Below are 9,934 nucleotides of genomic sequence, written 5' to 3' on the forward strand. Positions count from 1 at the left end.
AATAAGGGACCAGGAAAAAGACTAATTATAATAAAGTAAAAATCAAAATCAACAAGCAACCATAAACCGGAGACACACTGCCCGGGGTAGGGGGAGGGCGGAGAGAAAGGAATAGGATCAAAACAAGGGTGGTGGGAATTTTTAGGGACCATAACAATGAAAATGAAAATGCATACATTGTGCAAAAATTAAAAATGATGTAAAAAATAGAGGGGAGGGATTGGGGTCAGAATGGGGGGGTTGCAATTGTATGGGGAATATAAAAATAAAATTTATTATTTAAAAAAAATGATGTAAAAATATATAAAATAAACAAGCAAAAAAAGTAGAACTGCAAAATTATATAGTTGTAGATTCCCTAAAAAAAAAAGAAGTTTATCCGTGTTGTATAAGTTTTAAAATTATTATGATTGCTCATACTAGTGTTCTCATTTTTTCTATGTCAGTATTCTTATTATACTATATTTCTTTTTCTCATAGACACTCTTGCTATAGGCTTGTTCAATTAATCTCTAAAAATGTCTTTTTACATTTATTCAATTTTGTTTATTTTTAATTGTTTTTGTCTTCAGTTTTATTTTATCTGCCCTACTTATCTTACTGAAACCACTGTTTGCTTCTTTGTTCAATATTGGTATCTGATAAATATAGTTAAGGGCCTCCTCGGTGGCTCAGGCGGTTGAGCGCCACACTGTGAAGCTGTCCGCAGCCTCTGCAGTGTGGGTTCGATGCCAGCGGGCCAGCAAAAAATCCCACATGGTGCGGCAGACCTCTCCCCTTAGCAGTGTATTTTGTCAGTCTGCCTGTTTTGTTCCCTGCTCTATCTCTGATGAATCCTCTCACCCTCCCGTGCATCCGGGCTGCACCCCAGTTCTTGTATAAATAAAATAAATCTTTAAAAAATATATATATAGTTAAGATGATTAAATTAGATCTGGGTGCTGCTTTAACTGTCCAAGCATTTTAAATATTTTTTCTTGGGCCTCCCCGGTGGCGCAGCGGTTGAGCGCTGGGTTGCGAAGCTGCCCGCAGTCTCTGCAGCGCCGGTTCGATCCCCGGCTGCTCCCTGGCCACCGGAGGAGGGTCCCACATGGCGCGCCGCCCGCTGCTCCCCTCAGCAGTGTACTTCGGCCCTTCTGCCAGCTCTGCTCCCTGCTCTGGCTCTGGTGAATTCTCTCACCCTCCCGCGCTTCTGACTGTACCCAATGCTTGTATAAATAAATAAAAAATAAATCTTTCAAATAAATAAATAAAAAGTAAATAAAATTAAAAAAAAATATTTTTTCTTTTTTGCAAAGTGTTACTTAAGTTATATGAGTGCATTCCTTTTTTTCCCTCAAAGAATATTTAAACAATGTTTATATTCCAGGAATATTTTCCACATTTTGTTCACTATATTATTTGTGTTTTAAACCCGCTGTCATAATTACTCATAAGTGTCATAATTACTGATATGACATTTTTATTTCCTTTCATTATTAACTTTCATATTTCATATTAGTAATATTTTCTTTCTTCTTAAGTAAAATATTATTTTAATTTTTTCTCTTTAGGTCATCTAACATTATTGTAAAAATTATTCTAATAATATTGTTATTAGTTTGTGCCATAGTTTATGCCTATTCTTCTAATACATTCCCCTAACTTACTTAAGGTATTACTTACGTTTATTTTTATGTTGATTTCTTAAATATAACACATTAACATAATTCTCACTTATCTCTCATGCTCTCATTTCCTAACCCTTGTCTTCCTTCCATGTAAGTTTCATTATTGAATTATTTTATTTAATGACAATTTTAGAGACCTCTCTTCTTCTAAGCAATTATGAACTTTGATGTTATTTATTCTTTCTGCATATTTTCCTGTGTAACCTTCTCCTGGATTAAATTTTAATTTTATGAAAATACCACTTTTGAAAATGTTTTCAAATTCGGTCATGACATAACACATTTGCTGAGAATTACATGTTTGACAATATCTTAATTTTTTTTATTCTCTTATAATCTAGGACAGAGTTTTTCAGTGGATTTAAAAAATTGAGGTCAAACATAATATCAAGGTCAAGCAAAATATCACCTACCAAATATTATCTATATATAGGAAAAAAATAGGAAAAGATTAAAAATAAAGCAATAGGAAAAGCTATATTTGGCAACAATAAAAAATTATCTAATATAATAATACATATTCACAAAAATCATGTAGGAGAATGTTTGTAGAACACTACTAAAAATAACTCAAGCTGGAAAACAGAAACAAATAATCTAAAAGAGAGACTTATTTTAAGGATTGTTTGTTAAATATGCAATAATATCATACCCTAACATAAAATAATAGTGACATTATTGATCTTACTATGTAGCAGGAATTACCCTCAGAATCTGCATGTTCAACTAGCATCAGATTGAAAACATGAACTATAGGGCCTCCCTGGTGGTGCAAGGGGTTAAGCATCAGCATTATGAAGCTAGCAGCAGAAACTGCAGCACGAGTTCAATTCCCTGCCAGGGAGGTGACCCACATGGCACAGCAGATCTCTCCTGACTCCCCTGCTGCTCCCCTCAGCAGTGTACTTTGGTCAATCTGCCTGTTCTGTTCCCCACTCTGTCTCTGGTGAATCCTCTCATCTCCCAGACCTCTGGCCTCTACCCCAGCTCTTGTATGCATAAATAAATCTTTTTTAAAAATTAAAAAAAAAAGAAAACATGAACTATATAGTTTAGTTTCAAATGGTTTTGTCTGTACTGAACATATACAGACTCCTCCTCCCCATCGTTAACCCCAAAACAAAATAATATAACAACTATTTATAAGACATTTATATTGCATTAGGTATTATAAAATCTAGAGATGATTTACAGTATTTGGGAGGATGTGCATAGGTGATATGCGAACTCTAAGTCATTTTAATAAAGAAGTTAAGCATCCAGGGATTCTGGTCTACTGAGGGTCCTGGAGTCAATTCCCCCTGGATAGTGAGGGACAACTGTACTTAATTGTTACAAGAGGTTATGAGTTTGTTACATTTCCATTTGGCTCCTCTGCCTGAAACATGGAATAATTCAACAACTTACCCAAGATCTCATAGCTGCTCAGCGAACATATAGATGGGCTCCAGTAGTGAATTTCTGTAGTGCCCTCTTAATCACGGTTTGCTTTTCAAGGTTCTGTTACCTGTGGTCAATTGCAGTCTGAAAATAACAGGTACAGTTAGATATTTTGAGAGCCAGAGAGTATATTTATTATAGTTAATTGTTATACTATTAGCTATTGCTGTTAATCTATTACTGTGTCAAATTCATAAATTAAACTTTGTCAGGGGTATGTAAGTACTGGAAAACTTTTTGTTTTTAAAGATTTATTTATTTATACAAGAACCGGAGTACAGGCCAGATGGGGAGAGTGAGAGGATCCACCAAAGACAGAGCGGGGAACAGAACAGGAAGACTGACAAAATACACTGCTGAGGGGAGCAGTAGGCGAGACAGGAGAGGTCTGCTTTGCTTGTAGGTTGCTCCGCAGCCAGTAAGGATCTATCCTGCACTGCAGAGGCTGCGGACAGCTTCACAGCGCTGCCCTCAACCGCCTGCACCACCAGGGAGGCCCAGTACTGGACAACTTAAGGTATAAATAAGTTTTGATACATCCATGGTTTCAGGCATCCAGTGGGGGGCGGGTCTTGAAAAATATACTCCATGGCTAAGGTGGACTCCTGTGTAACCACCCATTGTCTTGGGTGCTGTTTTTGTGGGACACATAAAAAAAGATTCCCTTTGACTAACTTTTCAACTCATTTCAATTTGTGACTCATTTTCCCACACATTCATTTTCGTATGTAAAATAAATGTGAACATAAGTAATGGTGGTCCCCTAACACATAGATCATTTATCTAACTGTAAAAGTAACAGGAAAATGTTGGGGGGAAATTATGTGTCAAAGTAAAAATTTCCAAATGTCTGTGGTATTTCAGTTTCATTTTTAAGGCCCTTTTAGCCTATGCCAAACAGGGGGGCATGGATTCACCCCCATTTGAAAAACCGTCTCTGAAGGTGGTGGCAGGAAAACAGAAAAGGCTGTAGGAGGTGAACATTTGATTGATCTGGGTGTTTGTTTTGTTTTGCTTTTTTCATTTTTTTTTTTTTTTAAGATTCAAGAAATGTGGAACTTGTCAGACTAAGAATATTCATCATCCTTACAAGTGGAAGAAAATCCTCACAGTAATAAGGAAAAGTGGGGTTATAAAAGAGGAGCATTACAGAAATCATTTCATTTTGTAGAAAATAAAACTTCTTTTGCCTTTTAAAAAAGTGTATATTGGTCAAATTCAACTTCAAAACGTTTTACATTTCATAGGTGACATGAATAGCATTTCTTAAAAATCATTTCTAACATGCCTGTTTATAGTGCGGCTTGTCTGTCCACCAAATGCTGAGGCAGTGACGTAATCCACACGCCCCCTCCCTCCCCTTTCTACTATAAAAAACGGAATAAAGAATATATTGTTTTTCTCAACACGTTTTCAGCTCGCCCACTGAACTTCTGAAAGATGCACAGGCTAGAATGAGTACAAGTAAATTGGAAATTCACTTTGCCTTCGTGCCTTTGCAGAGGGTGATGGGGAGCCCGAGGTGGGGAGCTTAAAAGGAGGGGCTGCAGGAGGCACTGGTGGCCGCTAGTGGGCCGTGTAGCGGGGTAGGGCTTCGCGGCGAGCAGAGGGCCCCGGTGGGGGAGCCCACCGTTGTCTTTTTACGCCTCAGCGCTCCTCGGGAAACCAGGATGAATTCGCTCCAGACACTGGTGAGCCGGGACGCGCGCCAGGGTGAGGGCGCGGGGCGGGGGTCGCGCGGGGGGTCCCGGGGGGCGGCGGCTCCCCACAATGGACTCCGGAGCTTGGTCGGTGGGGTTTCTCTGCCCTTTCGCTCTCAGAGTTTAAACCTCGCTGAGAAGCCGATGTTGCCTTCTGAGAAATGATTTGCGGGTGGTCGATCAAAAGCCCTAGAAAAAGGCTGTTTGCTGGCAGGTTGCTCGGTGGTCTTTGTTATTCTAGGGGAGAGCTGGGCAGGAGGCGCTTACAGCTACCAGGGTATTGGCTAAGTGTTGCCACAAAAGTTGGGGTGGGGTTGCAGAATTAAGGGTTCAGTTTCCGCGGTAGCTTCCTTCCTCCTTAATGCTGAGGGGGGTCTCTCTATCTTCTGGGTTTTTGAGTTCAGAAGCCTTAAAGGATCAGTGAAACCCAAATTTCCAAAAGTGACACACGTTGTGTTTATTCAGGATCTGTTTACATGACTCCAAGGAAGAGAAGGGCTTTTATTTATACTGATATAACTAACTAGAAAAAAATTAGCAATTTTAAAAATTAATATCGAATTGCATTAAGATAATTCGAGGTGTTTTTTTTTTTTTTTAACAAGCAATTTATTGGCAAGATCTGTACACAGCCAGTTATTTCAGTATCTTGCCACGAGGTATTTTTTTCCATACACAGTTTATGGGCAAGAGGACACAGCCAGTTATTTTAGTGTCTTGCATCGAGGTGTCTTTTTTCATAAACAACTTTATTGGTCACACCTCACAGCTAGTGATTTCAGAATCTTTCTTCGCAAAGGAGAGGGGAGGTCTGCTATCCACTGTCCACTGCATTCCAGATGTTTATAATCTTCATTAGGATCCTTCAAAGCAGGACTTTACAAATAAGGAAATAATTTTTCCAAGTCCATGCACTAGATCAGGATTTGTTTTAAAAACATCGAGAGGGAAAGGTATATAGAGAGTAATGCCAGATGGGCAGCTGTCAGATAAGAGGGAAGACCTTTGGGACCCCCGTTTTGGCAAATGGTTGAAGTGGAGCCTCCATTTCCATATTTACATTCCTTGTATATGATTAATGTTTTTATTTTTTGCTACCCCTTATTAGCATTTAGTATATCTTAGGCACTGCATGGAGTGCTTTCAATGCTTAATCCTCATAGTTTAATCCTCAAATAACAACACTTACTGAGTGCTAATTTTATCAGTCACTATTCTAGGAGACCTTTTAACAAACAGGCTGTACTCTTCTGTTTCCTGTATGTCAAGAAGTGTAGGATGATTTGATAAAGTTCACACATCCAGAATTTTTGATAGTTCAAACTCAAGGCAACCAGAAAAAACATCAGCAAGGCTTCCTTTCTGTTTTCTTACTGCTTCAATCACTGTGTATTTCTTTCAGAATTAAACATTGCTGGCTCCTAGTTCACATGTCGTTTGTTTTGGTGAGCCTCTGCTTCCTCTTTTGTCTGAACACAGACTTCTTACTGTGAGAGCCAGTCCATGCTGCATTCCCCATCATAGTCTTTGCTGGAGTCTGGGTTTCCATGTGAGAGAGAGGCATTATGATTTTTTAGAAAATGGTGTGGAATTAAATTGCCAGGGAAGACATTAGTTTCAAAAGCCAATGTTTTGAGATAGTAAGAGCCTAAGTTTTTGAGTTTTAAATGTCTAAAGCAGCAACACCAAGGTCTTAATATTTATTAAAAAAAAAAAAAAAAAAAGAGTTGAGGGCCTCCTTGGTATTGCTGCCACTGCAGCAATTGTTCATCCCTGGCCAGCCAGGGAATAACCCAAGGTCTGCAGCAGACCTCTCCTGTCTTGCCCACTGCTCACCTCAGCCATGTATTTCAGCCAGTCTGCCTGTTCTGTCCTACTCTGTCTCTGGTGAGTCCTCTCACCCCCGACCCGCACCAGAAATCTGGCCTGCACCCCAGTTCTTATATGCATAAATAAATAAATCTTTTAAACAAATTAAATAAATGAAAAGAGTTGATGGGAAGAATACAGAGTGGTGAGAGAACCAAATTTTCTGACCTTATGTGAAATAAGCATTTTTTAAGCTGGGAGGTGGAAGAGGGACTGACCAATACCTTTGTTCAGACCCCAGTGTCCTGTTCAAGAGGATAGTAAATAGGACTTAAAGGTGGGTGTTAAAATTCAAGATCAGAAAGCACCTGTTTCTGGGGGGAAACTCTGGAAAGTGGCAAGCCTACCCATCATGGCTAGGAAGAAGAAAAACAGAGAGAGACACATACATGGCAGTGAGGTAGAGGGCCTTAGAGAATTTCCCTTTGCCCAGCATAGGGAGAGTCCAGGAACATGGAACTGGGAGAGTGGAGAGAACATGAGCGAATGAGAGAGAGACAACACCGTAAGTGCACGTTTTAGTGGCACATACCAAGTACAGAGATAACCGTATTCAAAGAGGAATACAGTTATCTTAGAAAATGCCAATGTGGACAAATGATTGTAAGTGAAGATCTGTAGTCCTATAACCTGGCATCAAAGCCCCAGAATTTAGATGTGATGCTAAAAGATTGAGGCAGTCATGAAGCTTTGGTGATGGGGGTTATTTCACAGATTATGTGGAATTGACTTAAATCTGTACCTCTACTTGGAATGGCTACATCAAATCAAAATGAAGTTCAGTTAAATAAAAATAGAGGGGAAACCTATACCTCTTAAATATCTGTTACAGAAAAATAGAGAAAAATAGGGAAAAGTTACATATCTTGCCTGTACCCCTTAGAATGAACACAGACATGTAGAACAGGGGGAGGGATCCTGGGGTTACTGTGAAAAGTTCATCTGTCTATATTTCTTTTTTTTTTTTTTAATAAATTTTATTGTTATATTCCCCATATAATTGCAGCCCCCCCATTCTGACCCCAATCCCTCCCCTCCCGCCCCCGCCCCCCTAAAAGTGTCTCTGGTTCATAGTTTTTTGTTGATTTTGATTTTCACTTTCTTATAGTTATTCATTTTCCTGGTCCCTTATATCTGTCTATATTTCTTTGTGTACCTGTAAGGCCTGGTGAGGGCCCCAGGCCGCAGGCACAAAGGAGGGGCAGAGAGGAATTCCACCTTTGCCTCAGCTCCTGGAATTCCACCTTTGCCTCAGCTCCTGGAACCAGAGGCCTCTACCCCACACAAACAGGACCTGATGGCAGCGATCAACCAGAAACTACCAAAAAAAACTTTAGTTCGCATACCCAGTTTCCTGCCTAACCTTTCCTCACCCTATAAAAGGACATCTCCCCACACAACTGGCACGACTTCTCTGACCCCTATGTGGGTCGGTGAACCTTGCCTGTAGGTGCAATAAAGTTCCTGCCTGTCAGAAACTTGGCCTGGCTCTCCTCTTTACCGTGGTAATCCTTTTACTACCCTCTCATTTTACAATGATTCCCAGAATTCCATTCCTTTAAACACCACTGTGATTTGTAAAAAGGGCAAGGAAATTTTGTGCAGGCACTTGAAAATAAAGCAATGAAAGAAAAAAAAAAGCAATAAAGCCATTACTGGTGTTTGAAAGGTACAATTTATGTAAAATTTGCAGAATTTGCTGGAAAATCTGCCTACAAAAGTCAAGGTAGTCACATTCCTGAAGTGGTTACTTCTGAGTTCCACTTTAAATATGATCAGAAGTGGATTATTTTACAAGTGAGTGCTCTGAACATTTGTGGTCTCTGTTCTCTGTGTGTATTCCTGGCAGTTTGTTTTTTCCAGAAATCCATTGTCTTGGAGACTTTGTTCTTGACTATGGTGGCTTTGGGAGGAAGGCTTCAAATTGCTAAAGATTGCTCTATCGAAGGAGCCATGTGGTTGCTGTTCCCTCTCATATCCCCAGTACAGTCTGTTATTTCTTCCATTTATAGCCTCTGGGTCTGTTTCCCCAAACCAAACTCCTGCAGTTAAAATGTTAGTTGCAAGACTCCTAGAAATAGTGATCAGACTGCAGCTTCCATGGCTTTGTCCACACCCAGACCCCCATTGTTGTACTTTCTGTCCTCAGGTGCTCAGAAGGCCTTTCTTTCCTTTGCCTATCTACACACTGATTTGGATGTTGGCAGTGATGAGGCTGTGCAAGACACAAGGTAAAGATACATGATACCCCTGCTAGAACTCAACAAACACAATTTCTGGAGTGGAGATGTTTGACCACTGTTTGTGCTGTGCTCGTTCATTTGTCTGCATGGATTATTAAACATGTAATTTGCTTGAAGGGAGTGGGAGTGGTTCTTTCTGCTTTCCACATTTTGTCTTGAGTGTGGAAGCATATTTGGCTATTTAGAAACTGTTTCCATGGATAAAACCAGACATGAAAAATGTTTTTTCTAAATTAAGATGTTGTTTTTCACATTTTGGATCAAATAACTTTTAAAAATAGTAATTTCTTAGTTTTTTTTGGCTATGGGAACACTTGAAGGAGTATGAGAAATACAACTGTTTGGGAGGTGATCTGAGAGTAAGCCTTAGCAATGAGTGTGGCTGTCTTTTACAGCATGCATATAGCTATCTACTTACCTACCTACCTACCTACCTATCTATCATATCATCTGTCTATAAAATAATAAAATCACATGTTACCTGATTTCACATGTTCTATTACATGAAATAAGTCTCTGTATGTACCTCCCAAATTCTTAGTTGTGCAGACCTTTCTGCTCTGTCCCATGGAAAGCCACCCCTCACTTTCCCGTTGTCTTTCATCACCTTCCCAGGGTGCTATGCGGTGAAGGAAGGGCAGACTTCGCACCATCTACAACACAGGATTTACTGACAGACTGAAAAGATCTAAATAAAATTCCATATAAGCAGCAAAATCGTATAAACTTTCTACCAAATCATTTCTTCCATAGTTCAAGAGAAAAAATACCCAAGAAGTCAAAATTTTAGTTTTTCTCCCTTTTCTAGTCTCCATCCTAAAAGCAGCAATTTTTTTCAAATCTTTCTTCTTAATATTTCAACAAACATTAGGAAATACAATCCAAACAGCACGTACTGTTTCTGGAAATTTCACAACTATCAAGAGCACACCTCATTCAACCTACACTTATGCACCACTCTGAGGTTTCAATGTGTACTTGTTACCAGGCCCATTATTTCATTTTTATTGTT

The sequence above is a fragment of the Talpa europaea genome (assembly GCF_964194135.1).
Source record: "Talpa europaea genome assembly, chromosome: 4".
Classification (NCBI taxonomy): Eukaryota; Metazoa; Chordata; class Mammalia; order Eulipotyphla; family Talpidae; genus Talpa; species Talpa europaea.